We start from the raw sequence: 25218 nt of genomic DNA on the forward strand, positions 1-25218 counted from the left end.
ATCAGGAACACTGAATACAGTAGTTGAGGTCAGAGGAGGTGCATGTGAATCTCTGTCTCACCTGAAAGAACTGTCAGGGTCCCTGCATGCAGTCGAGGGAGGAGGTATAAAGATAGGTGTTACATCTCCTGCGGTTGCAGGGAAAGTACCTAGGGAGGGGGTAGTTTGGGTGGGTAGTGATAAGTGAACCAAAGAGTTGCAGAGGGAGCGGTCTCTGCGGCAGAAAGGGGTGGAAATGGGAAGATGTGAATGGTGGTGGGATCACGTTGGAGGTAACGGAAATGTTGGAGGATGATGTGTTGGATGTGGAGGCTTGTGAAGTGAAACCAGGGAACTTTGTCCTTGTTGCGTGTGCAGATAGGCAGAGTGAGAGCAGATCTATGGGACACAGAGGAGACATGTGTGAGGGACCCATCTATGACAGAAGGGAGGAACCACGTACACTAAAGAATGAGGACATCTCGGATGTCCTTGTATGGAAAACCTCATCTTGGGAGCAGATGCGTGAACATGGAGGAATTGAGAGTAGGGGATAGCATCTTTGCAAGAGGCAGGGTGGGAAGAAATGTAGTCAAGATAACTGCGGGAGGTGGTAGGTTTGTAGCCCCCCAGTTCAATCCATCCTGTGATGGAGACAGAGAGATCAAGAAAGAGGAGAGAAGTGTCAAAGGTCGTCCTGTTGAATCTGAGGGCAGGGTGGACGTTAGTGGTGAAGTTAATAAAGTCCATGAATTCACGGATGTAGGAAGTAGTCCAGATGCAGTCATTGATGTGGCAGAGAGAGAGTTGGGGGATAGCGTCAGTGTATGTCTGGAACAAGGATTGTTCGACTTAACCAACAAAAAGGCAGGCATAGCTGGAGCTCAAATGAGTGCCCATGACTACACCTTTAACTTGGAGGAAGTGAGAGGAGTCAAAAGATGAGTTTGTTGAGCGTGAAGACAGGTTCCGCTCAGCAGAGGAGAGGGTTGGTAAAGGGAAATTGTTTGGATCTTTGTACAAGTAAAAAACGGAGAGCCTTGAGAACTCCCTGATGGGTATGGAGGTGTAGAGGAACTCAATGTCCATGGTAAAGATGAGTGAATGGGGGCCTGGAATTTGAATTGAAGTATATGGAGATGTGTTCAGAGGGGCATAGAAAATAGGTGCAGGAGGAGGCCATTTGGCCCTTTGAGCCAGCACCGCCATTCATTGTGATCAATGCTGAACATCCACAATCAGTAACCCGTGCCTGCCTTCGCCCCATATCCCTTGATTTCGCCAGCCCCCAGAGCTCTACCTAACTCTCTTTTAAATTCATCCAGTGAATTGGCCTCTACAGCCTTCTGTGGCAGAGAATTCCACAAATTCACAACTCTCTGGGCGAAAAAGTTTTTTCTCATCTCAGTTTTAAATGGCCTCCCCTTTATTCTTAGGGCAGGAGCAAGCAAAAACAATGGGTCTGCCAGGGCAGTCCTGTTTGTGGATTCTGGGGAGGAGGTAGAAGCAGAATGTGCCAGGCTGGGAAATGATAAGGTTGGAGGCTGTGGAGGACAGATCACGAACCTCAATTCTATTCTATCCCCCATTGTCCAATCCCTTCCCACCTAAATCCAAGACACCTCAAACGCCCTTCAACTCTTTAATAACTCCAGGCCCCCGTTCACTCATTTAGTGACATGTCAAATCTCTTTAAACTTCTAAATTGGTAGAGGTGCTGGCATGCCTTCATCATACAGTAAGTGGATCTATACACTGGACTCATGGCAGGTTAGCGCGATATATTAATGCCCATGAATTTGAACGTGCTCACATTCCCCACTGCTGGCCCAACAATGAAAAGTGGCACATGGTCTCCCAACTTCTCCTTTCTGAAGTCAACAATCAGTTCCTTGGTCTCGCTCATGTTGAGTGAAAGGTTGTTGTGGCACCATTCCATTACATCTTTGGTATTTTCAGATTAGGAATTATTATAGCTATTAAAAATATGTTGATTATACTTAATGTTATTCATGACTGTTAAATAAATTTATCTGCTGGCTTTTAACATGACCCTGGGGCTCTTAGACTGTAGATTCATTCGTCGACAGCAGACATTAAGATTATTTGATATACTCCAGCAAGCGGTAGCAAGCAAGAATTGGCCTAGGTTTCTCACAGATAGAGACATCATATAGTTCATAGGAACTGAACCCAAGCAGTAAATCAAGACTGAAAGCCTAAAGGCACATCAAAACCTCCTGCAAGTAGCTAATTAAAGATTTTATCATAATGTATCTCAGTATTTTTCTAAATGATTGCGTCCGCTGAATTGACATATACAGAGCTATTTCAAAAGCAATCTCTGCAGTAAATTTTCACGTTTCTATCATGTGTTTTTAGTTCACTCCCAAAGCGGGCATTCATGAACCAAAAAAAGAGCTACAGCAGCATTCTATGACCCAGTGTACGATTACTATTATCCATTATAATCCACCCATAAATATGCACATGAGGCATACACAGTAACCCATTTAATTGGCCACAACATTTGGCAGTGCAATATTTTATTGGCACCATGGCTGCCAAATTGTCTCCACTGTGCCTTCCGAAGCACACTTTCACATTGGTAGCACGAGATAAGTGATCATATCGGATGGATGTGAAATTTATTCTTGCTGGAAATATCCAAAATGGGCAGGATGTTACGATAACCTTTTTGCAATACTGATCTGAGACCAGCATTGTAAAATGGACTTAGATAGTGCAGTTAATGTGTTAACACAGCTGGGCTGTCTCAAAGTCAGAATATCCCCCTACTTCATGGGGTTATTCAAAGACATCAACCATTACTTGTTGGTGAGTTAGTAATTCATTTCTACTGAGTCTTGCTTAATTCAATTAGTGTTGAGTGCTTGGAGAGTTCTTTGGAGCTTCTTAAAAACAGCAAACAGTTGTTGCCAAACGTAAATGTTTTTTAGTTACTTCCACTTCAAAGAGTGCAGTTTGGTGTGGGAAATGAACAGGTGACAGGCAGAGCTTCACAAACTGCCCAAAGGGGGAAGAGGAGGTTAAGTATTTCATTCTGCTGCAGCATATACTGTACCTTTGTCCAAGAAATGTCCACCAAGTCCTCACCAGAGCCGTCCTCAGAAACCCCGAGTACAATCTCATTTCTGGGGGGCTTGCTTCCAGGTTCCCCTTTTCCAGCGGGGACTCATTCTGTGCAGATTTCACTTCTAAGCTAACCAGTAAATGCTGTCATAGAATCATAGTCATAGAGTGATACAGTGTGGAAACAGGCCCTTCGGCCCAACTTGCCCACAACAGCCAGCAGGTCCCAGCTACTCCAGTCCCAACTGCCTGGTCTATATCCCTCCAAACCTGTCCTATCCATATACCTGTCCAAATGCTTCTTAAACAATGGGATAGTCCCAGCCTCAACTACCTCCTCTGGCAGCTTGTTCCATACTCCCACCACCCTCTGTGTGAAAACGTTACCCCTCAGATTCCTCTTTTCCCCTTCACCTTGAACCTATGTCCTCTGGTCCTTGATTCCCCTATTCTGGGCAAGAGACTCTGTGCATCTACGCAATCTATTCCTCTCATGATTTTGTACAGCTCTATAAGATCACCCCTCATCCTCCTGTGCTCCAAGGAATAGAGACCCAGCCTACTCAATCTCTCCCTATAGCTCACACCCTCTAGTCCTGGCAACATCCTACGCTTGACAATATCTTTCCTATAACATGGTTCCCAGAAATGAACAAAATATTCTAAATACGGTCTTACCAATGTCTTATACAATTGCAACATGACCTCCCAACTTCTATACTATATTCTGACAGATTAAGGCCAATTAAGCCTTTTTGACTACCTTACCTACCTGTGACTCGACCTTCTCGGAACCATGCACCTGCACTCCTAGATCCCTCTGCTCTACAACACTCCCCAGAGGCCTACCATTTACTGTGTAGGTCCTGCCTTTGTTAGACATCCCAAAATGCAACACCTCACACTGCTCTCTTTTAAATTCCATCAACCATTCCTCAGCCCACCTGGCCAATCAATCCAGGTCCCGCTGCAATCTTTCACAACCATCTTCGCAACCTGCAAAACCACACACTTTTGTATCATCAGCAAACTTGCTAATCTTGCCCTGTATGTTCTCATCCAAATCATTAATGTAGATGACAAACAGTAACGGGCCCAGCACTGAGCCGTGAGGCACACCACTAGTCACAGCCCTCTAGTCCGAGAAGCAGCCTTCCACCATCACCCTATGCTTCCTTCCTTGGAGCCATTTGGTATCCATTCAGCTATCTCTCCTTGGATCCCATACAATCTAACCTTCCAGAGCAGCCTACCATGCAGAACATTTTTCGGATGCCTTACTGAAATCCATGTACACAAGATCTACAGCTCCGCCCTCATTGACCTTTTTGATCACGTCTTCAAAAAAATCAATCAGGTTTGTGATACATAACCTCCCACGTACAAAACCATGCCGACTATCCCTAATCAGCCCTTGCCCATCCAAATGCCTGTATAACCTATCCCTCAGAATACTCTCTAGTAACTTTGCAATTACAGATATTAAGCTCACCGGCCTATAGTACCCAGCATTTTCCCTGCAGCCCTTCTTGAAAAGAGGCACTACATTTGCCACCCTCCAGTCTTCCGGCACCTCTCCTGTATTTAAGGACTCAGTATCTTGAGAATAAGGGGTAGGCCATTTAGAACGGAGATGAGGAAGAACTTTTTCAGTCAGAGGGTGGTGAAGGTGTGGAATTCTCTGCCTCAGAAGGCAGTGGAGGCCAGTTCGTTGGATGCTTTCAAGAGAGAGCTGGATAGAGCTCTTAAGGATAGCGGAGTGAGGGGGTATGGGGAGAAGGCAGGAACGGGGTACTGATTGATAGTGATCAGCCATGATCGCATTGAATGGCGGTGCTGGCTCGAAGGGCTGAATGGCCTACTCCTGCACCTATTGTCTATTGTCTATTGTCTATTGTATCTGTGCTGGTGGCTGTGATTGTTGAAATGAGTGATAACATGAGTTCCTCTTTACTTTCTTCCAGTTCTTGACACTACCCATCCATGTCGCTGTGTGTGTGAGTCTATTGACCTATTTGAAGAACCATATCCAGGCTCACAGCGTTCAACTCAAGGTTTTTAATGACCTGAGATATCTCCTACTGACCACTCAGTGCATGTCTAGAGGTCTTCTTGCATCTGCAGATAGGGAACACATTTCCTCCCTTTCACCATCATGATCAATGACTTCAGTGGAGCATGGGCAAAGCAAGAAAGCTAATCTCTCCCATGTTATCCAATGGCTGCCAGAACAAGTTAATGTTGGAAGGGAGCATCGCTGGAGAAAAATAATAGGTGATGTTTTGGTCCAGGATCATTCTTCAGACTGAAAGGGGTGGGGGGGGGAGGAGCAGAGCTGGAGGCGAGAAAAGACCAGGCCAAATCAGGGTTGGCAGCAGATGACCTCAGGCAGGGTGGTACCCAGGTAGGTCAATTGTTGGCTAGGGAAGGTGTGATCTCAAGAGGACACATTATGGCGATATGTGAAACTGGTTAAACGACTAGGGTGGAGGAAGGAGGGAAGAGGTGAGGGAAAGGGAGTGTTAGTAGAAGTTACTTGAAATTAGAAAATTCAATGTTCACACTGATGGGTTGTAGGTTACCCAAGCAAAATATGAGGTTCTGTTCCTCCACAATCAAGTTTTGAACAAGGAGCACAAAGTCAGCATTCTTCCTGAACCAAAGGCCAGTTACTGATTATATGGTCTTCTTAGTCAGTATCCAGCAGTTTCCACATTATTCCACATATATTTCTGGCCCCGTCACCATCAAGTTCCAACCCCCAGAGCCCCCTCAGTTATCTCTTCACGTCATTCTGCAATATTGCAGTCCTAATGACGTTAGTCCACCCACAATATATACAGTATAGAGTTCCACGATTCCTTCAGAGGAGATGAGGAATTGGGTTTAGAATGCTGCATGATTTTGAGCTAAACTGTTCCCACACTCTCATCCTCCTTGGTGAAGGTTGTTGAATGGGCTCTGCTGTAAAAGTGAGTAGTGCAGTTCATCCTTTAAAAACTAAAATATGAGGCTGAGTTCAGTGGCACAGCAGCAGTTAATGTTAATAACCTTTCATCAAAAGAATCCAAGTAGAATCTCATCAACCTGAGGCATCCAATTTTTCCCGTTCACGCAAACTGCCTAACCTTTTGAGGATATCCAGCACTTCATGTTTTATTTACATATTTCTAATATCTTTGTTATCTTGCCTCAAAGCATATGCATGTTGTGTCTGGACTAATCATACATCCTACATCTTGCTTTTCCATTCAAACTATTGACAATCTGTGCACATATCAGACCATTGATACTTTAGATCAATCTTTATTCTTTTATTGAAAGAGCATTATTTAAGAGAATCTTGAGGCAGAGCACTGATAGGTGACATACTTCAATGTTCATGAATACTTTGATATGTGGCAATCAGAAACATTTTATGATGTATAATTAAGTGGCTTAAAGCATTCTCTGTGTTATTTTTATCACACGTCTGTCTATTCAGGTCTGACAAATTTTCCTAATAACATAGTGAACTGAAAAACCTTATTAAAAATAGTCCCATGGGTTATCAGCACATCTAACAAAAAGACAGGTAACAAATGTTGTAATTTCAGACATCAACAACCAGCGATGTCTTTCAGTGAAATGAAGGCTATTCTCTTTTTGTTTCAGTAAAAATATCTTGAATGTCTGAAGAAGGGTCTCTACCCGAAACGTCACCCATTCTTTCTCTCCATAGATGCTGCCTGTCCCGCTGAGTTACTCCGGCTCTTTGTGTCTATCTTTGGTTTAAACCAGCATCTGCAGTTCCTTCTTACACAAAATATCTTGCATCTCTATGTTCAAATGAAAAATTATGCAGCTCATGCATATAATGAAGCATAAAATGCATTATCTGAGAGTAACCATGAAAATACCAGGTTGTCATAAAACTCTTTTCATTAACTAATATACTTTGGGGAAGGAATTCTGTTATCCTCACTTAGTCTGGCCTATCAGATGCCAGTTGTCCAATGTGATTGGCTCCTCGTTGCCTCTTGGCATGCTAGCAAAGTCCACATCTCCTGAATGAATGAATAAAGGAAAATATTATGTGTCCCTATGTAATAAGCACTCAGAACCTTGTAAGACTGGGACAGCACAGTGGTAGAGTTGCTGCCTTACAGCGCCAGAGACATGGGTTTGATCCTGACTATGGGTGCTGTCTGTACGGAGTTAGTATGTTCTCCCTGTGACCACATGGGATTTCTCTGGGTGCTCCGGTTTCCTCCCACACTCCAAAGACGTACTGGTTTGTAGGTTAATTGGCTTTTGTAAAGTTGTACATTTTCCCCAGTGTGTAGTATACCTATTCCCCGAGTGTACAGTGATTGCTGGTCAACGTGGACTCGGTGGACCGAAGGGCCTGTTTCTGCACTGTATATTTAAACTAAACTAAACCTTGGGCAACTTACCTTCAGGTAGCTGCATTAAAATAATGTTCCGTGACTGTCAGCCAATTGCTAGAATGCAACACTTTTAGATTTAAACAGCATTAAACTTTAAATGAAAAATAGCAGGTCTTGACATGCTGACATAACCCAAACATTCAGTAATTTGCCAGACAAAAAATCAATATTGCCACAACAGAATTTTCTGCCAGGAATTAGCATATTTATGAAATGATACAAGAGGATGTTATTCCTTCAATCCACCTAATTTGTCAAATGATGTAAAAGTCCCTTATCTATCAAAAGACACTGCTTGAAATACAATCCTGAAATATTTTGCAATGGATAATTGATTATAAAAAATTGGAAACACAAATTTCTAGAAAGGGTGTCATTTAAAACTCAAGTGAATATTTTGGTTGAGAATTCAAGCCTGTCAAATGCATAATTTGTCCACCAAAAAGCACAACCTGTATTGCTGAGATCTAAATGCATACTCAGCAAATGAAAGATAAAATAGACATATATCTTTAATTCTGTCTGAATATGCAAGCTCATTTGTAATGTGCCATTTATTTCACAAAATGCTGGAGTCACTCAACAGGTCAGGCAGCATCTCAGGAGAGAAGGAATGGGTGACGTTTCGGGTCGAGACCCTTCTTCAGACTGATGTCAGGGGGGCGGGACAAAGGAAGGCTATAGGTGGAGGCAGGAAGATAGAGAGAGAACTGTGAAGGGGAGGGGAAGAGATGGACAGAGGAACTATCTAAAGTTGGAGAAGTCAATGTTCATACCGCTGGGCTGCAAGCTGCCCAAGCGAAATATGAGGTGCTGTTCCTCCAATTTCCGCTGGGCCTCACTATGGCACTGGAGGAGGCCCATGACAGAAAGGTCAGACTGGGAGTGGGAGGGGGAGTTGAAGTGCTCAGCCACCGGGAGATCAGGTTGCTTAAGGCGGACTGAGCGAAGGTGTTGAGCGAAACGATTGCCGAGCCTGCGTTTGGTTTCGCTGATGTAAAGAAGTTGACATCTAGAGCAGCGGATGCAATAGATGAGGTTGGAGGAGGCGCAGGTGAACCTCTGTCTCACCTGGAAAGACTGTTTAGGTCCTTGGATGGAGTTGAGGGGGGAGATAAAGGGACAGGTGTTGCATCTCCTGTGGTTGCAGGGGAAAGTGCCCGGGAATGGGGTGGCTTGGGTAGGAAGGGACGAGTGGACCAGGGAGTTATGGAGGGAATGGTCTCTGCGGAATGCAGAAAGGGCAGGGGTTGGGAAGATGTGGCCAGTAGTGGGGTCCCGTTGTAGGTGACGGAAATGTTGGAGGATGATTTGTTGGATACGCTGGCTGATGGGGTGGAAGGTGAGAACGAGGGGGATTCTGTCCTTGTTACGAAGGGGGAAGGGGGAGCAAGAGCGGAGCTGCGGGATGTAGAAGAGGCCCTAGTGAGAGCCTCATCTATAATGGAAGAGGGGAAGCCCCGTTTCCTGAAGAATGAGGACATCTCTGATGCCCTAGTGTGAAACACCTCATCCCGGGCACAGATGCGGCGTAGACGGAGGAATTGGGAGTAGGGGATAGACTTTTTGCAGGATACAGTGCTATTCTGATTACTTGTTCATGTACAAGTAGGGCAGCTGAAAATACTGCTTTAATCTTCTTATTCCTACCTTTCTACCAATGAACATTTGTGTAAGTCATTCTTATGAAGATAGATGACAAATGGTTGTTAAACTCAGATAAAATAGCAGCTGCATCATCTAATTCCAACCACAATGCGATCGAAAATAGTCTCAAAATGGCCTTGCCATGGAAAGCTTTGTAACCTGCATTCTCTCATCTTTTGTTCTTGCATTATTTACATCTGCAGAGGCAGCATTATGTTAAGACTGCTGTGATTAATTACTGAAAAATTGATTCTAGTACCTGGCTATTGGTATGCTACAAATCCTGACAGTAAATTCAGACAAAGTACATTTTAGTTTATTTACATCCAAACGATGAATCTCAAATACGTCCTTATTTACCCTAATACGCAAAGGTTTCAAGGACAAGATCCTGAGTCGAGTGAGATTTATGATTTGAAACCAGGACACCAATTGCAAACCAATTTAAATGTTTCGTGCTATGTCTACTTTTATTGTATGATGCATTGAATCCGGTTACTTTTCAAAACTAAGACAAGTGAATCTTATTGCAAATGGATGCATTTTGACAGTTTTGCTTACATAACCAAAATGCCAAAGAAGCACATTGCAGATGTAACAAAGGGAGTGAGGCTGAACATTAATTTCAAAAGTATTTATTTTTCATATAAGCTTTCAAAGCTGCCAAGGGAACTTTATATGAGTCCACGACACTGAGAAATTAAGTAAATTTGCAGAATTATTAATGGAGAGGATAACCATTATATTTTAATATGATCGGTTATATCTCTTGACAAACAAAGCACTATTTAAAATAACTGGCAAAGAAAAACCCTGCAGATGCTAAAAATCTTCAATTAGTATCATTTGTCCAACATTTTATGAACAATGCATATGGTATCAAGAGTGAAAACCTTCCTTCACAATCTTCATCCTCCAAAATTACCAACGGAAGACCTATTGGACTGCACATAACGTTGGGATTATCAAAGTAGAAAACTGGCGTATCTCAAATCTGGCATAGGACACCTCATTACTTCTTTCAAATACACTTTTCTTCAAAAGTAATAAGTTTCTACTCTACTTGCTATTAAATAATGCTACATATTTTACGTGTACCTGAGAGGACAGGTTTGTTGGGTTAACATTTCAACAGTAAGAAACCACCTAAAATGTAAGAGTACTGCACTAAAATGCCTTTTAAAAGTGTCATTTTATTTTAATGTGCTGCTCTGTTCCATTCTGTAAACTCATGTCCCACACTGTTTTACCTTGATCAACCTAAATAGCTTCTAGGTACATATAAGAATTCTGTAGTACATATTCCAGAAAGGAGAAATGGGATGCAGTTGAAAAAGGAAGGCTGCATGTTTTTGATCATGCCAATATGAAGAATTAATGCATTCATATCTTATTCTACATTCATTTTGCCCAGGTCTGCTGAGATGGAACGACTGAAATACTTTTTCCATTGAACTTAATAGCTCAAGTGAATTAAAAGTTATCTTCTTTGCTAAAGTGTAACCCAGTCCAACAATGCTAGCCAAATTATACTGATGGAGAGAACCACATTTTCTTTCAAAATTCAGACCAACAACCTGGCCCATAACATTAGCAAATCAAAGAGTTGATTGTTGACTTAAGGAAGCAAAGGAGCGAACACAACTATTGTCTCATCAATGGAACTGCTATCAAGATGTTCAACAGCTTCAAATTGTTCTGCATCCATATCACCAGCAATCCAGCCTGATCCCTTCACACTGATACAACCATGAAGAAAATACATTGGCTTACTTACTTTCTTTGACATTTGATTCTAAAATTGAATATTACAAAAAATCATTAATAGAAAATCCAGAAAACCATATGGAAAATATATTGCCCTATTGAAATCATTCAAAAATCATGGAGTCAAGGGAAAGAAATGTTATTGAAATTGACCATTTAAATAAGATTACAGACATCTATTTCAATCACTGAAATAATGTCAAACGAGTCACTGAAAAAATGGCAAATGTCAGACTGTTTATATACTTTGCACTGATTTGACATCGCTGAATATCTTTTGAAAATAGTATTATATATTATTGCTGCAATCCCCAGCAAAAAGATAAGAGTAGACAAATAGAGGGATTGTTGAAAGGGCCATGCAAATATGTCTAAACTGACACATAGTTTGTTTTGCTTGTGGCAATCCAGACATGTTGCTTAGATTCAATAGATGTAAATTTAACCCTGCCAAGAGACATTTTGTGATTTAGGTACTTGTTATTGTTTTACAATACTGCCAATGGAAGGCAGAAACAACAAGAAGTACAAAAATGATCAGTGTATTTGCAAAACCTTGACCAAGGAATAAAGGAAATGTGACTCACGCTTGCACAAATTTGAACAAAATAGTGATTTAACTTTCTAAATGTAGTCAATTGCCTTGTGGTGATGACAGTGAAATTATAGATTGTCATGTAGATTACCTTGTGAAACTGACCACAACTTCAAGATTCCTGCACCTCTCATAACTTAACATAAATCCTGACATTGTTGTCAGTGTTCTGCCCTTCTGCACTGTCTGTAGTCTTTTCCAACAGAAAATATGAAGTAATATCAAGGATTATGTTCAATGTATGTTAGTAGCCAGATTCAACTCTAATCATATGTGTTTATTCTAATAGTTATACAGATTTCTGAATAATTTTTAAAATGTTAATTACATTTTGTGCATTTTGCATCCTGTTCGTTGTTTGTGGAAGCAGATTAATGTGATTGGCTGTCTTGCCAATACAAAAGCATTATAACTGTTGGATGGCAAGGAATCTCATGAACTGAAATTGTTTTACAATGCCGTCTACAAATTCTGAATCAGGGTTTTTGAACATTAGAGCATAAATGTCAGCATATTAAACATCTTTATTAGAAGAAGTCTAAAATGAACATCTTGTGTATGATGCCTTAGGCTCAAACATTAATATCACCAGGCAATGAAGATCAAACGAGCAAATGAGGCAAACCTAACAGGTGTGAAAACTGCAGGTAGCAGTTACACTGCTCGGAAACATGATAACTTGGCCATCAAGAGCACAGTGCATAGTCTGTAAATAACTCAAATATGCAAATACGGAACATAAGATTACCAAATTAGAGTGAATGGAAGGAGTATTAAATAGAAGTATTGCACTCAGTGTCAGCACATACTAATTACACATATCATTAGAATTTGCAATCTGCATTCATTCATGTTTACCAAACTTACTTTAAACTGAAATGTGATCCAACTCTGTGTGTAAGACTTTATGAACTCGGTTGTACACTTTCAATAAAATCAATGAATTATAATGCTTTAGAAACAGTCCCACGATCATGTTGATTTAATATGTTTTTCATGATCTATAAGTACATTAATGTACTTTGCATTTCTAAAGTAAAAATTAATCATATAGACTGCCACTTTCAACATAATGAATAATTAACTGAAATTTTGACATGGATAATTAATTGAATCAGATTCACGTGTACACGTGAGGAGCCACTGAATAACTTATTTTTGCACGTTCAGAATTTATGTATACTTTCTGTATATTTTTATACAGCATTACAAGAGGCCATTTAGTCTTTGTTGACTTACAGACCCAATCCTATTTCCCCATTAAATTTCCCTGTAATCTATTCATCCCACTTTCCCCTGAGCTCCCCTTGAATATACCACTCATCTACACGCTCGGTGCAATTTGCAGCAGCCAATTAATCTACTCCCATGCACATCTTTATGATGTCGAACAGCACCAGAGCACCCATGGGAAAAAGACACCCACAGAGAAAATGTGAAAACTTCACAGAGAAAGACCGAGGTCAGATTTCAGATTTGTAGTTAGGCCATTGTTGCTGAGAGGCAGCAGTTCTACCAGATATATCATTGTGCCACCACAAAGGACTGAAAATCAGTTGCCGACTGTGCTTTGCAGTGTCCCAGGAGTCCTCTGACGAACAAGGTTCAGAGGTTTTAGGACTATTAGAGAGAGATGTCGGAATGACTTCAGCAAGGGAAAGTCAGGACACCATGTACCAGTTTTCATTGGTGGATCTTCGGTGAAGAGAGTTAGTAGCTTCAAATTCCTATGAGTTAACATCTCGGATAACCTGTGTTGGGCCCAGTACATAAATGTGTGCACAAGTAGGCGCATCAGTGCCTCTACATTCTTAAAAGTTTAAAGAGCTGGCATATCTCAAAATGGTGAATGATGAGTGTACATATTGTGTTAGTCACCATGTCGAGAAAGAAATTAACATGTACATTAAACCATCACAGATACTTCCATGTGTAGGTTAAAAGCTATTGAACAATCAATTCAACTGATGTGTGATGTATCTAGGCTTTTTTTTCAAAGCCAAAAGGTACTGTAGAAAGTGTTATTCCATTTGCTGAGGAGTTTGCTTTTACTTCAAAATACCCATAACGCTCAGTTGCTCCTGCACATGGGACTGTTGTGTAATAAAAATATGTAGAGCAGGAAACATTATGAGAGACGAGAAAATTGTGCTCTAAGGCTGCATCCAGCAAGGATCTTCAGTGATCAATTCGCCCATGTGCTTCTCAGTGGGAAACAGTGTGTAAAACACCTGCGTTTCACAAAGTAGATCCTCGCTAAAAATGTCAGACTCTACAGCCACGTGTCCAAAAGTGAGTTATTCAGAGACTATCAAGGTGATGGACTATTTTTTTTCAATATTTTGGTCGTGTTTCAGGTTGGAGCAGGAGATATCTTTAAAATATTCTGCATATGGTGCAGGCAAAGTCATAAATGGTCAATATTTCAAGAGAGCTGAACACATTGCATTCTCCCTTGCAAAAGACCACCAGACAGAGCAAGAAGGGCAGTAGAGTTTGTAATAGTTCAGGGAGTTATTGACTGCACTCACATTGAGGGTACTAGATAACAATTCAAAGATCTATCAAAAGCAGAGAGGATTCCATGCTTTCATTACCCTGCTGATGTGAGACCACACAAGAGCACCATGCAATCCAGTACAGCAGTCTTGGTGATTTTACTTTGTTGCATTTTCCTGGGCTTTTGATGTACGAGTACAGATGGCCACAGAGAGATGAGGGATATCCTTGTGCTCATGGGTCCTTATCCATGCACATGTTTGAATGCATTTGGTTGCTTGGATCACACTGGGGGAGCCCTGTAGTGCTCGACCGAGTTCATCTTAAGATTCACAGTGGTCTGCTGCGTGCTGCTAACTATGCTACAATGAAATCTCATCCCTTATCACCGCAAGCAGGAGGTGAAAGAGAAGAAGGAGATGAAAGAATCAGAGCAACCATGGCCTCAAGGCACTTCTATGTGCTACAACTAAACAAACATTCCAAATCAAACTACTTTATATGTTGACCCATACAAACAGACCCAGAGGACTGGAGAGTAGCTAATGTTGTTCCTGTATTTAAGAAGGAAAGAAGAGAGGAGCTAGGGAACTAGAGGCTGGTGAGGCTCATGACAGTGGTAGGGAAGCTATTGGAGAGGATTCTTTGGATAGGATTTACTCCAATTTGAGAATAGGTTAATTAGAGACAGTCAGCATGACTGTACATGGCAGGTCATGCCTTACTAACTTGATCAAGTTTTTTGAGGAGATGATGAAGGTGATCGATGAGGGTAGGGCAGTATATGATATCTACAAGAATTATAGTAAGGCATTTGATTAAGTTCCCCATGGTAGGGTGATCCAGAAGGTTAAAACACACGGGATTAACAGTGATTTGGTCATTTGGATGCAGAACTGCCTTACACTTGTTGAAGAGAGAGGGTTGTGGTGGGAGAACAATAGTCAGGCTGGAGGTCTGTGACCAGTGGAGTTCCGCAGGGTTCTCTGCTAGGACTGGTGCTGTTTGTGATACATATAAATGACTTGGATGTAAACGTAGATGAGTTGGTTAGTAAAGTTACAGATGGCACCAAGACGGCTGCAGTCACAGACTGTGAGGATGCCTGTCAAAGTACACAGCAGGATTGGCTACGGAAATGGACAGAGAAATGACAGATGAAATATAATCCAAGCAACTGTGAGATGTTATAGTTTAGGAGGTCAAACGTAAAGTGAAAAATACAATTAATTGCATGACCTTTAATAGCATTGATGTACAGCGGGAGCTTGGAGCCCTTGTCCATAACTCTTTGAAAGTGGCAACACAAGTAAAGTGTTTTAGAGTTATTAGTGGTAGAGTGGTAAAGAAGTCATGTGGTATGCTTGCTTACTAGGCTGAGGCATTGAGTATAAGAATCAGAAAGTCATGATGCAGCTTTATAGGACGACAAAGAACGGGTTGGAAATACGACTTGCACGAGAAGTGGGCGATTGTCCAAACCCCCGGCACGGCTTGTTATGTAAAGTTGATAGTTTTGTAGTTTGAAGAGCATTGTGTTATTTGTGGTATTTCATCCACATTAAATTGATTAAAGCTTCAAGTTATTAGTTTTGACCCCAACTTTGAAGGGGGAGATGTGATGTAAGTAAAGTAAACGGGGAGATGTGATGTAATTAAAGTAAAGGGGGAGGTGTGATGTATATGTAATGTAAATGCCAGTGCCCCCTTGAGGCCAAGAGCAGAAGCTGGCCAATGGGCTAGTGCCTTGTGACTGAGGTCAGGTGACCTTCTAGGGCCAATGGGCTTGTGCCTTGTGACTGAGGTCAGGTGACCTTCTAGAAGTTTCCTGGTGAAGGATCAGTAATAAAATCTTCTTACAAGATGTCGGGCGTATATTCATTGTGTTAGCCACAACAGAGTCTTACAGCGGACATTATAGTTAGGACACATCTGGGCTATTACGTGCAATTCTGGTCACAACCATTGCAGGAATTATATAAACACTTTGGAAAGGTTGCAGAGGGGATTTACCAGAATGATACATGGATTAGGGTGGGGGGGGGGGGTTTAGCTCCAGGGAGAGTTTGGACAAATTGCCAGAGGTTGCGGGGAGACCTGATAGAGGTATATAAAATTATGAATGGTATAGGTAGCAAGGACAGTCAGGACCTTTTTCCCAGGATGTAAAAATCAAAATACTCGGTGAGGAAGGAAAAGTTTAAAGGAGATGTTTGGGGCAAGAATTTTTTTGCACAGAGGGTGGTGAGTGCCTGGAACGTGCTGCCAATGTTGGTGGTTGAGGCTGATACGATATGGTATTTAAGAGACTTACGGATGGGTATCATTGTGCCTAACTGTTACCTCCACTGATCCAGTAGTTCTTTTCTTTGATCTTCTTTCAGTTCTAAAGATAGTTGGAATGTTTAGACTGTTTTCAGTCCTGTGATTTTAGATACTGCTCAGTAGGTGGGGGTAAAATGTAGGAAAACACCGAGTCAAGCACAATCGAACCCATTGAAAGAAAAAATTAGAATCTTGTACCCTGCGGTCTGCAATTCATTATAGTGAATTTATTAAATGTAACTTATACTTCATTTTCCTGAAATAAGGAGGTGATGTGAAATTTGGCTTCAGTAATCCTTGCACCATTTTGCAGCAAATCATTACTGATGTTTAACAGGCTGCTAAAAGTAACTTCTGCAGTTGTACAGGGCCCTAGTGAGACCGCACCTGGAGTACTGTGTGCAGTTTTGGTCTCCAAATTTGAGGAAGGATATTCTTGCTATTGAGGGCATGCAGCGTAGGTTTACTAGGTTAATTCCCGGAATGGCGGGACTATCATATGTTGAAAGACTGGAGCGACTAGGCTTGTATACACTGGAATTTAGAAGGATGAGAGGAGATCTTATCGAAACGTATAAGATTATTAAGGGGTTGGACAAGTTAGAGGCAGGAAACATGTTCCCAATGTTGGGGGAGTCCAGAACAAGGGGCCACAGTTTAAGAATAAGGGGTAGGCCATTTAGAACTGAGATGAGGAAAAACTTTTTCAGTCAGCGAGTTGTGAATCTGTGGAATTCTCTGCCTCAGAAGGCAGTGGAGGCCAATTCTCTGAATGCATTCAAGAGAGCTGGATAGAGCTCTTAAGGATAGCGGAGTCAGGGGGTATGGGGAGAAGGCAGGAACGGTGTACTGATTGAGAATGATCAGCCATGATCACATTGAATGGCGGTGCTGGCTCGAAGGGCCGAATGGCCTCCTCCTGCACCTATTGTCTATCCGGTACTTATTTTTTAGTTATGTTACAAGAAGTCCAACACACTAAAAGGATATCAGTTGGGTGGATGAAGACACATAATAACATCCAAAATGGAAGTGATTTCACAGATTGCACACAAATAATATATGACAGCAACACTAACTCTCCATCCTATCTCGAGCTACTGATCATAAGTTCTAGAAGCAGAATTAGGCCATTTGCCCTATCAAATCTATTCTGCCATTCCATCATGGCTGAGGTATCTTTTCCTCTCAATCTCCCTCCCTCTCCTGCCTTCTCCCCATAACCCCTGACACCCTTACCAATCAAGAATCAGTCAAGCTGCACCTTAAAAATACCCAATGACCTGACCTCCACAGCCGTGTGTGGCAATGAATTCCACAGATTCTCCTCCCTCTGACGAAATAAATTCTGCCTCATCTTTATTCTAAAAGTACGTCCTTTTATTCTGAGGCTCTGGTCCTAGACTATCCCACTAGTGGAAACATCCTCTCTGCATCCACTCTATCCAGACTACTCACTATTCGGTAAGTTTCGATGAGGTCCCCCCTCATCCTTCTAAACTCCAGCAAGTAGAGACCCAGTGCCGTCAAACGCTCATCATAGGTTAACACAATCATTCTTGTAAACCCCATCTGGACCCTGTCCAACCCCAGCACATCCTTCCTCTGATATGGGGCCCAAATTAACACAGCGGACCAATGCTACGTTAATTGGAGCTGTTTTGTTTCTTAATTATAGTCAATCTTTTTTCTACTAATTGGCTAACTGGAACCCTTCATATTTTCATCCTTGGTAGTATTGTTCACATTCTCACACTCTTATCATATCTTTCTTATCGTTATCTTTCCTTTGAGTTTCAAACAACCTCATTCTCGGTCTTCACATGGGATGCAGGCAAAGGTCGGACACCTGAGATTACCTTCCCAAAGTATTTACAGTGAGGTAAATACATTGACAGCATTATTGATGTATTCCCCCTCAAACACTGTCTGTGACAGCGGTTGTTATAAACTGGCATTGAAATACAAATGAGATCACATCAGGATTGCAATGGAACCATTATTCTCTCTGTGCAGCCAAATTGCAGAATACAATTTAAAAAAAAGACACATTATAGACAACAAAAAGGACCACATAAATCAAGTTTGTGAAATAGTCACTGCAGAGTAATAAACAAAGACATAAGTTTAACCTCATTATTACTCATTAGTTAGGTATCTGAGTTAATGAGGTTTTTTCAGTAGTATACAGAATCAGGAGATGGCTGATCTTCGTCATGTGTCCTCTGTCTCTCGTTAATTCAGTCAGCAACCTCTGGCTACATTCTTGTTTCTGATAAAAGAGCTATGGATTGGTTGCACTCCAAGTCAAATGAGTTGACAACAAAGCAGTAAATTCTTGGAGGGAAGTAGACCAAACATTAACTATACATCTTAATTACATCATTACATTTGGATTAAAGAAGCAATAAAGTAGCTTTCTCTTCATCTTTTTACCTAATATTAAAATCCGGGAAGATGATTTGAATTCTTTGATATAACTATGTATCATTCTAATTCATTGTTATTGTCTACAGTTTGTATCTAACAACCACACAACTTAGATAACAGTCTAAGTATCCTGTGTTCTTCAGTCTAGGCAAACTTGGTGTCCATAAAACATCAGTTTCCTTTTCTTTGAAAAATATTAATCCTGAATATCCGTTTTTCAGAGAACAGGAATCCACTGTAAAAGTTTATATTGAAGCTTTTTCAACCTTTGTTTGATTCCAAGAATGAGACCAGACAAAGTGTTAAGATTCACTATGAATTATTGTGAAACTGTTACTTCCACTGTACTGAAGTAGTCCCTCTGATCTCTTGCCAAGTCTCAAGATAGTTAGGATATTTGGACTGCCTATCTGTTACAAACAAACCAGTGATTTGGTTTCAAAAATCCCCACTGATATTAGGCTGCATAATTGAAGTAGATATGGATAACTGAAGATAGTTAACAAGAGAAGGAATGAAGAATAGGAAATCATTGACTATGGCCGAAGTCAGTCCGTAAAAACACATATCAAAATCAATTTCAAATTTGCTTTTTTAACTCTTTTGGTGCATGTTCTTTTAAGCTATAACCAGTTTGTGTTTCATTCAGTATTACAGGTACAAACATAACAAATCAGACTTTCCCTTTCTGCAGAGTTGTATCATTTGAAAAAACTCTTCCAGCATTGTATCTCTGAATTGGAATTTAATAAATTGCTGCACCTTGAAACAAATGCATTGAAAATATTTTGACAGATTGTTTAACAAATTTTAAATAATTATTACTGCTGTAGAAATACACATTTGACGTAAAACCCCCTGGTTTCATTAACCCAGGGAAGCTCCAGCCACAAAGTAGTTGACAAAGACTATGTACCGTTAATACCGTGAATGCAACCAAAACAATATGTATCAGCAATGAAAGCCTTACAGTAAGTCAGGAAAACAATCATGCTTTTTCTTGCAACTCAAATGTTCTTTCTGGAAAAGACTAAATATGCATTTTACAAATGGGTGGGAGTATTTTCCCCCAGATACACTAAATAAGAAGAATGGTGTTAACACAATCCAGGTGGAGTATGTGCCTGAGGCGGGTTTGCAGCAAATACAAACAAGACAGTAATTAGGCATAATTGACTTGAACTGTCCAGTATAGACAAGCTCTTACCTTTGAAAGTAAAAGGGCAGAAGATGCAGGTACTCTGTCAAATCAATTGTGTGTCCAGAGGCTAAAGTCCTGCTTTCGTCTTTGTTATACCAGAGTGTCTTTTCACTAAGCTGTGTTATAAATCTGCTTTTTGTTTCACGCCTTTTAATGACTAATTACTTTGGAGAATGCCACAGCAACCTGCTTCCTCTTTCTTCTGGCCTTCAAAGACTGATAAACTTTCCTTTTTGAGAGGAAATTGCTGGTAATTGTCCTCCGTTTCACTTCCCTCAGCACATACACTGAATATTCCTGAGTTCAGACATCACATCCTTATTTTCTGTAAGTTTAAAGAAATGTGCAGTGTATAACTGCAGAAGGATATAGCTGGTTTCTAAACTTCCCTTCCTTTAGCTTAATGCATTTAGGCATAATTGACTTGAACTGTCCAGTATAGATGGCTGACAATATTTCAATACCTCTATGAAATTCTCACCTGACTTGCCTAAAGATGAACTTGAGAATAACGGAGAGCTGACTACATACAGTGCACTAGAAATAAACTTAATTATTTCTCATTGTCATTTCTTTGTGCAATTACGATGTGATTACTGTATTCATTATTGGTGTTATCGACAAGAAAGCAAAAAAGAAAATCTTCCTGCTTAAAGATGGGAGTGTAACATTATACAGGACTGGGGCAGGATACTGAGGCACCACCTGTCATCACCATTGATGACTACAAACTCAATGCCATCCATCAGTTCATGTATCTCGGCTCCACCATCACCGACAACCTCTCCTTGGACACAGAGATTGACAAGAGGCTCGCCTCACAACTCGAGTGTGGACCAATCCAAAGCTGACAGTGAAGACAAAGATAGCAGTCTGCAACGCCTGTGTCAACAGCACGCTGCTGTACGGCAGTGAGACATGGACTACATATGCCATACTGGAGAGAAGACTCAACACCTTCCACCTTAGAAGCATCCACCGAATCCTGGGTATATCCTGGCAAGACAGTGTCCAACGCCAAGATTCTGTCTCGCGCTGGCCTTCCCAGTATGTACACTCTACTCAGGCAGCGCAGACTGCGGTGGCTGGGCCATGTCCACCGCATGGAGGATGGCCGTATTCCAAAAGCCATCCTCTATGGAGAGCTAACATCTGGGAAGAGAACTATCGGCCGCCCCCAGCTACATTACAAGGATGTCTGCAAGAGAGATTTGAAGGAGCTCGACATCGATGTGGAGTCCTGGGAGAGCCTTGTAGCTGACCATACAAGGTGGAGAGGTACCCTGAACCAACATCTCAAAACGGGGGAAGAGAAACTGATGAATGCAGCGGCAGACAAGCGGGCACGCAGAATTGACCGCAGCAACTTCAACAGACTAGAGACCACACACAAATGTGACCTTTGCGACAGAGACTGTCACTCCCGCATTGGTCTCGTCAGCCACAAGCGACGCTGCTCTAGCCGAGGTGTGGAGCAAGCAGCCAACTAGGATGCATCACCCATGGTCAGCCAAGGGGGCCTAAGAGAACTATGTACATGCCACATCAAGGCAGCTATCATCCTTCACTCCACCCATAGCAAGGTGTGAAGCAAATATCAAAACAATTTTCCCACACTGATTGAGCTAAAACTAAGCTTAAGTCATTAAAAAAAATTATAATAGGCAATGTCATACATGCAAGTGAAAATGCATTCTGTGGCTCTTGTTTTATTTGCTGAGGAAAATGCCTAGGTATGTTTTCCTATAGCCAAAATGAAGTTGAAATCAATCAGTATCAGTGTGTTAGAAAGAAAGTAAATTAAATGAGTCAATGCCATAACACACAACAGAAGCAACACAATCAGGAAAAGGAAACAGAGCCTATCAACATTTCTACATTATCTTGATAAATATGAATATTTGAGTTTTTATTTGTATAATTATTGTAATATCTTCCAATTATCCTCAAGTATGCATAGATTTCAATGAATTATGTGCCAAGTTAAAGAGAACGTCAAAATTCATGATGGTTTGGTGTAGCAGGTTAAAAACAACACATCCTGGAAGTATAAAGTAACAACAAAGTTTGTTGTAAATACATTGGATCAGGATGTGGCAATGATGGAAGTGTACATTGGTGTATATAGCCAATAGACAATAGGTGCAGGATTAGGCCATTCGGCCCTTCGAGCCAGCACCGCCATTCACTGTGATCATGCTTGATCATCCACAATCAGTACCCCATTCCTGCCTTCTCCCCATATCCCTTGACTCTGCTATCTTTAAGAGCTCTATCTAACTCTCTCTTGAAAGCATCCAGAGAATTGGCCTCCACTGCCTTCTGAGGCATAGAATTCCACAGATTCACAACTCTCTGAGTGAAAACGTTTGTCCTCATCTCTGTTCTAAATGGTCTACCCCACGGTAGCGCAGCGGTAGAGTTGCTGCTTTACAGCGAATGCAGCGCCGGAGACACAGGTTCGATCCTGACTACGGGTGCTGCACTGTAAGGAGTTTGTACGTTCTCCCCGTGACCTGCGTGGGTTTTCTCCGAGATCTTCGGTTTCCTCCCACACTCCAAAGACGTACAGGTATGTAGGTTAATTGGCTGGGTAAATGTAAAAATTGTCCCTAGTGGGTGTAGGATAGTGTTAATGTACGGGGATCACTGGGCGGCACGGACTTGGAGGGCCGAAAAGGCCTGTTTCCGGCTGTAGATATATGATATGATATAAACTGTGGCCCCTAGTTCTGGACTCCCCCAACATCGGGAACATGTTTCCTGCATCTAGCGTGTCCAATCCCTTAATAATCTTGTATGTTTCAATAAGAGCCCCTCTCATCCTTCTAAATTCCAGTGTATACAAGCCCAGTCGCTCCAGTCTTTCAACATACGACTGTCCCGCCATCCCGAGAATTAACCTTGTGAACCTACGCTGCACTCCCTCATTAGCAAGAATGTTGTTCCTCAAATTTGGGACCAAAACTGCATACAATACTCCAGGTGTGGTCTCACCAGGGCCCTGTACAACTTCAGAAGGACCTCTTTGCTCCTTTTCTCAACTCCCCTTGTTATGAAGGTCAACATGCCATTAGCTTTCTTCACTGCCTGCTTACATAATTCCGATTATCCATCTGTTCCAGTTTAAGTGTTGAACGCAAAGTGCAGAAGTAACTCAGTAGCTTATTCATGTCTCCAGATATGCTTCCAGACCTGTTGAGTTACTCTGGCACTTTGTGTTCTGTGCAAAGTTTGTTGTGTTTACACTCTATGGTTTGTTTGGACATTATTTTTGGGGATTACCACTGAAGTGAATGTGACTCTACTGGTTCTCCTGTGCAAGGAATGAGTTAGAGAGTAGTCACCCACTTCCCAGTATTGTCAGAGTGAGGTCACACCCAAACTGGAGGATCAGCACCTCATATTCCACTTGGGTAACTTACAACCCAATGGTATGAACATTGAATTCACTAATTTTAGGTAACTAACCTACAAACCCTCGCCCCTCGTACTCTTTTTCAGCCTCTTTCTCCCTTGGCCCCACTTGGATGGGCATCCTTTTCTCCCTTTCCCTTGCCCCTTCCCTTTCCACCTACATTCCTTCTTCTGGCTTCACGTTTCATGCCTTTTCCATCTCCATTTCCTTATCTTACATTATTTGTCTTTTCATTGTTGGACTTTGTCCAACCATCTGCCAATCAAAAACCCCTCTCACCAGTATCCATACATCACTCCCGGATTTTGTCCTGCCCCTTCTCCCATTCAGCTTTTTCCACTTACAAACAGACTGAAAAAATGGTCCCAACCCAAAACGTCATCACTCCATGCATTAACGTTTGTATTGATTATTTATTTTCAACTCCACTGAATATGAACTTATCATTTTTTCTCGCTGATGCCAACTTATGTCGATTATTTCCCTTATTTTTGCTTTTAATTTTAGCTTCCCATATTTACAGTTTTCCCATCTAAATTAATATGCTAATTAAAATAAATTGATTTTCTTGTAACCTGTAATCAGGCAATTTATAATCACTTTTTGCATAAGTAAAGCCCAAAATCCCCAAATCCCAGCTGAAGTCGATTTCTTATTTTATAGGCTTTGTAAATAATTTTAAATTATAACTTAATTGACTGATTTAGTAAAGAAACAAATTATGGGCGTGGGCGTGGGGGGGAAGAGAGTGGAAGTTTTGTTGCCTTCCATCACAGTGAGGGGGTGTTTGGAGTCACTGTGATGGATGTTTGTGTTGGGGTCGTGTGTCCTGTGTTCTTTTCTTTTTTGTTGTGTTCTGTGACTGCTGTAATTTCGTTCGGTATTATATATTATACTCCGCTTGCCATTTACATGAAACAGAGAGGAACTTGAATTTATCACCACAGACTGCTATTGAGCCCACTTCCTTACACCTCCACAAATGGCTGGAGAGTATTGGCAGACATAAACACAATTCCTAGTTCTATTTTGACTGTTCTTCCTCTTTGCCTGTAAGCTTTGTTCTCCACAAAGAGACAAACTCTGTACTAAGATAGCATTGTGTGAAAAATTTCTTGGCTATGACATTCAGAGGAAGCTAATCAATTGAGCTTTACATTTCGAGTTGCAGTTCTCATTTAGTCTAAACACAGGATGTGTCAGCAACAATCTCTCAATTCAGTTTTTAACCGGTCTCATCAGATACATCCGTCAACCCAACCTTACCAATGGATTATTTTTAGTAGTCACTTGACGACCCGTAGACCCGTTGGGTCCCATTGTTATTAAAGGTTCTTTAGTAACTTGTCAGTTTCTTTGTTGAACTCCAGAATCAGTCAGACCCCTCAAATCCCCCTCCCCTGCAATGCACAGCAAGATCCCACTCGGATTATACTCAAATAACCTTTGCATTTGAACCACAACCCCAATCAGCTTCAAACCCCTCCTGCATTGATCTAGCACCCTCCCAGTCCCCGCAGAATCAGTCAGACCCCCCCACATCCCACTTCCTTACAGTCCCCTGCAATGCACAGCAAGATCCTACAGTTCATTCTTAAATAACCCTTGCATTTCAGCCACAACCCCAATCGGCTCCAAACCCCCTGCATTGGTCTAGCACACTCCCCTCCCCCACTCCAAAAGTGCACAGCAAGATCTCAGGGTATATCTGAGGCTATGGCAGCTGGGGAGTCTCCCCCGGTGCTGGAGACGGGCGAGGGGGAAGAGGAAAGGGTAGAGGGAGTCACTCAGCCCAGTCCTGGGCAGTCATCACGGCGGCCAGCAGCAGGAGAGC

At 41.6% G+C, this 25218-nt stretch overlaps 1 protein-coding gene across 1 annotated transcript in view; it reads right to left on the reverse strand.

The window, feature by feature from the left end:
* The window catches only part of klhl4 (kelch-like family member 4), a 264792-nt gene extending 244747 nt beyond the window's left edge, over window positions 1–20045 (reverse strand). Inside the window, exon 1 of the mRNA XM_078412299.1 lies at window positions 19973–20045. The gene's annotated coding sequence lies outside the window, so the exon portion shown is untranslated. The remainder of the gene's footprint in view (window positions 1–19972) is intronic.
* Window positions 20046–25218: the final 5173 nt, after the last annotated feature.

The sequence above is a fragment of the Rhinoraja longicauda genome, chromosome 15 (assembly GCF_053455715.1).
Source record: "Rhinoraja longicauda isolate Sanriku21f chromosome 15, sRhiLon1.1, whole genome shotgun sequence".
In the NCBI taxonomy this organism is placed as follows: domain Eukaryota; kingdom Metazoa; phylum Chordata; class Chondrichthyes; order Rajiformes; family Arhynchobatidae; genus Rhinoraja; species Rhinoraja longicauda.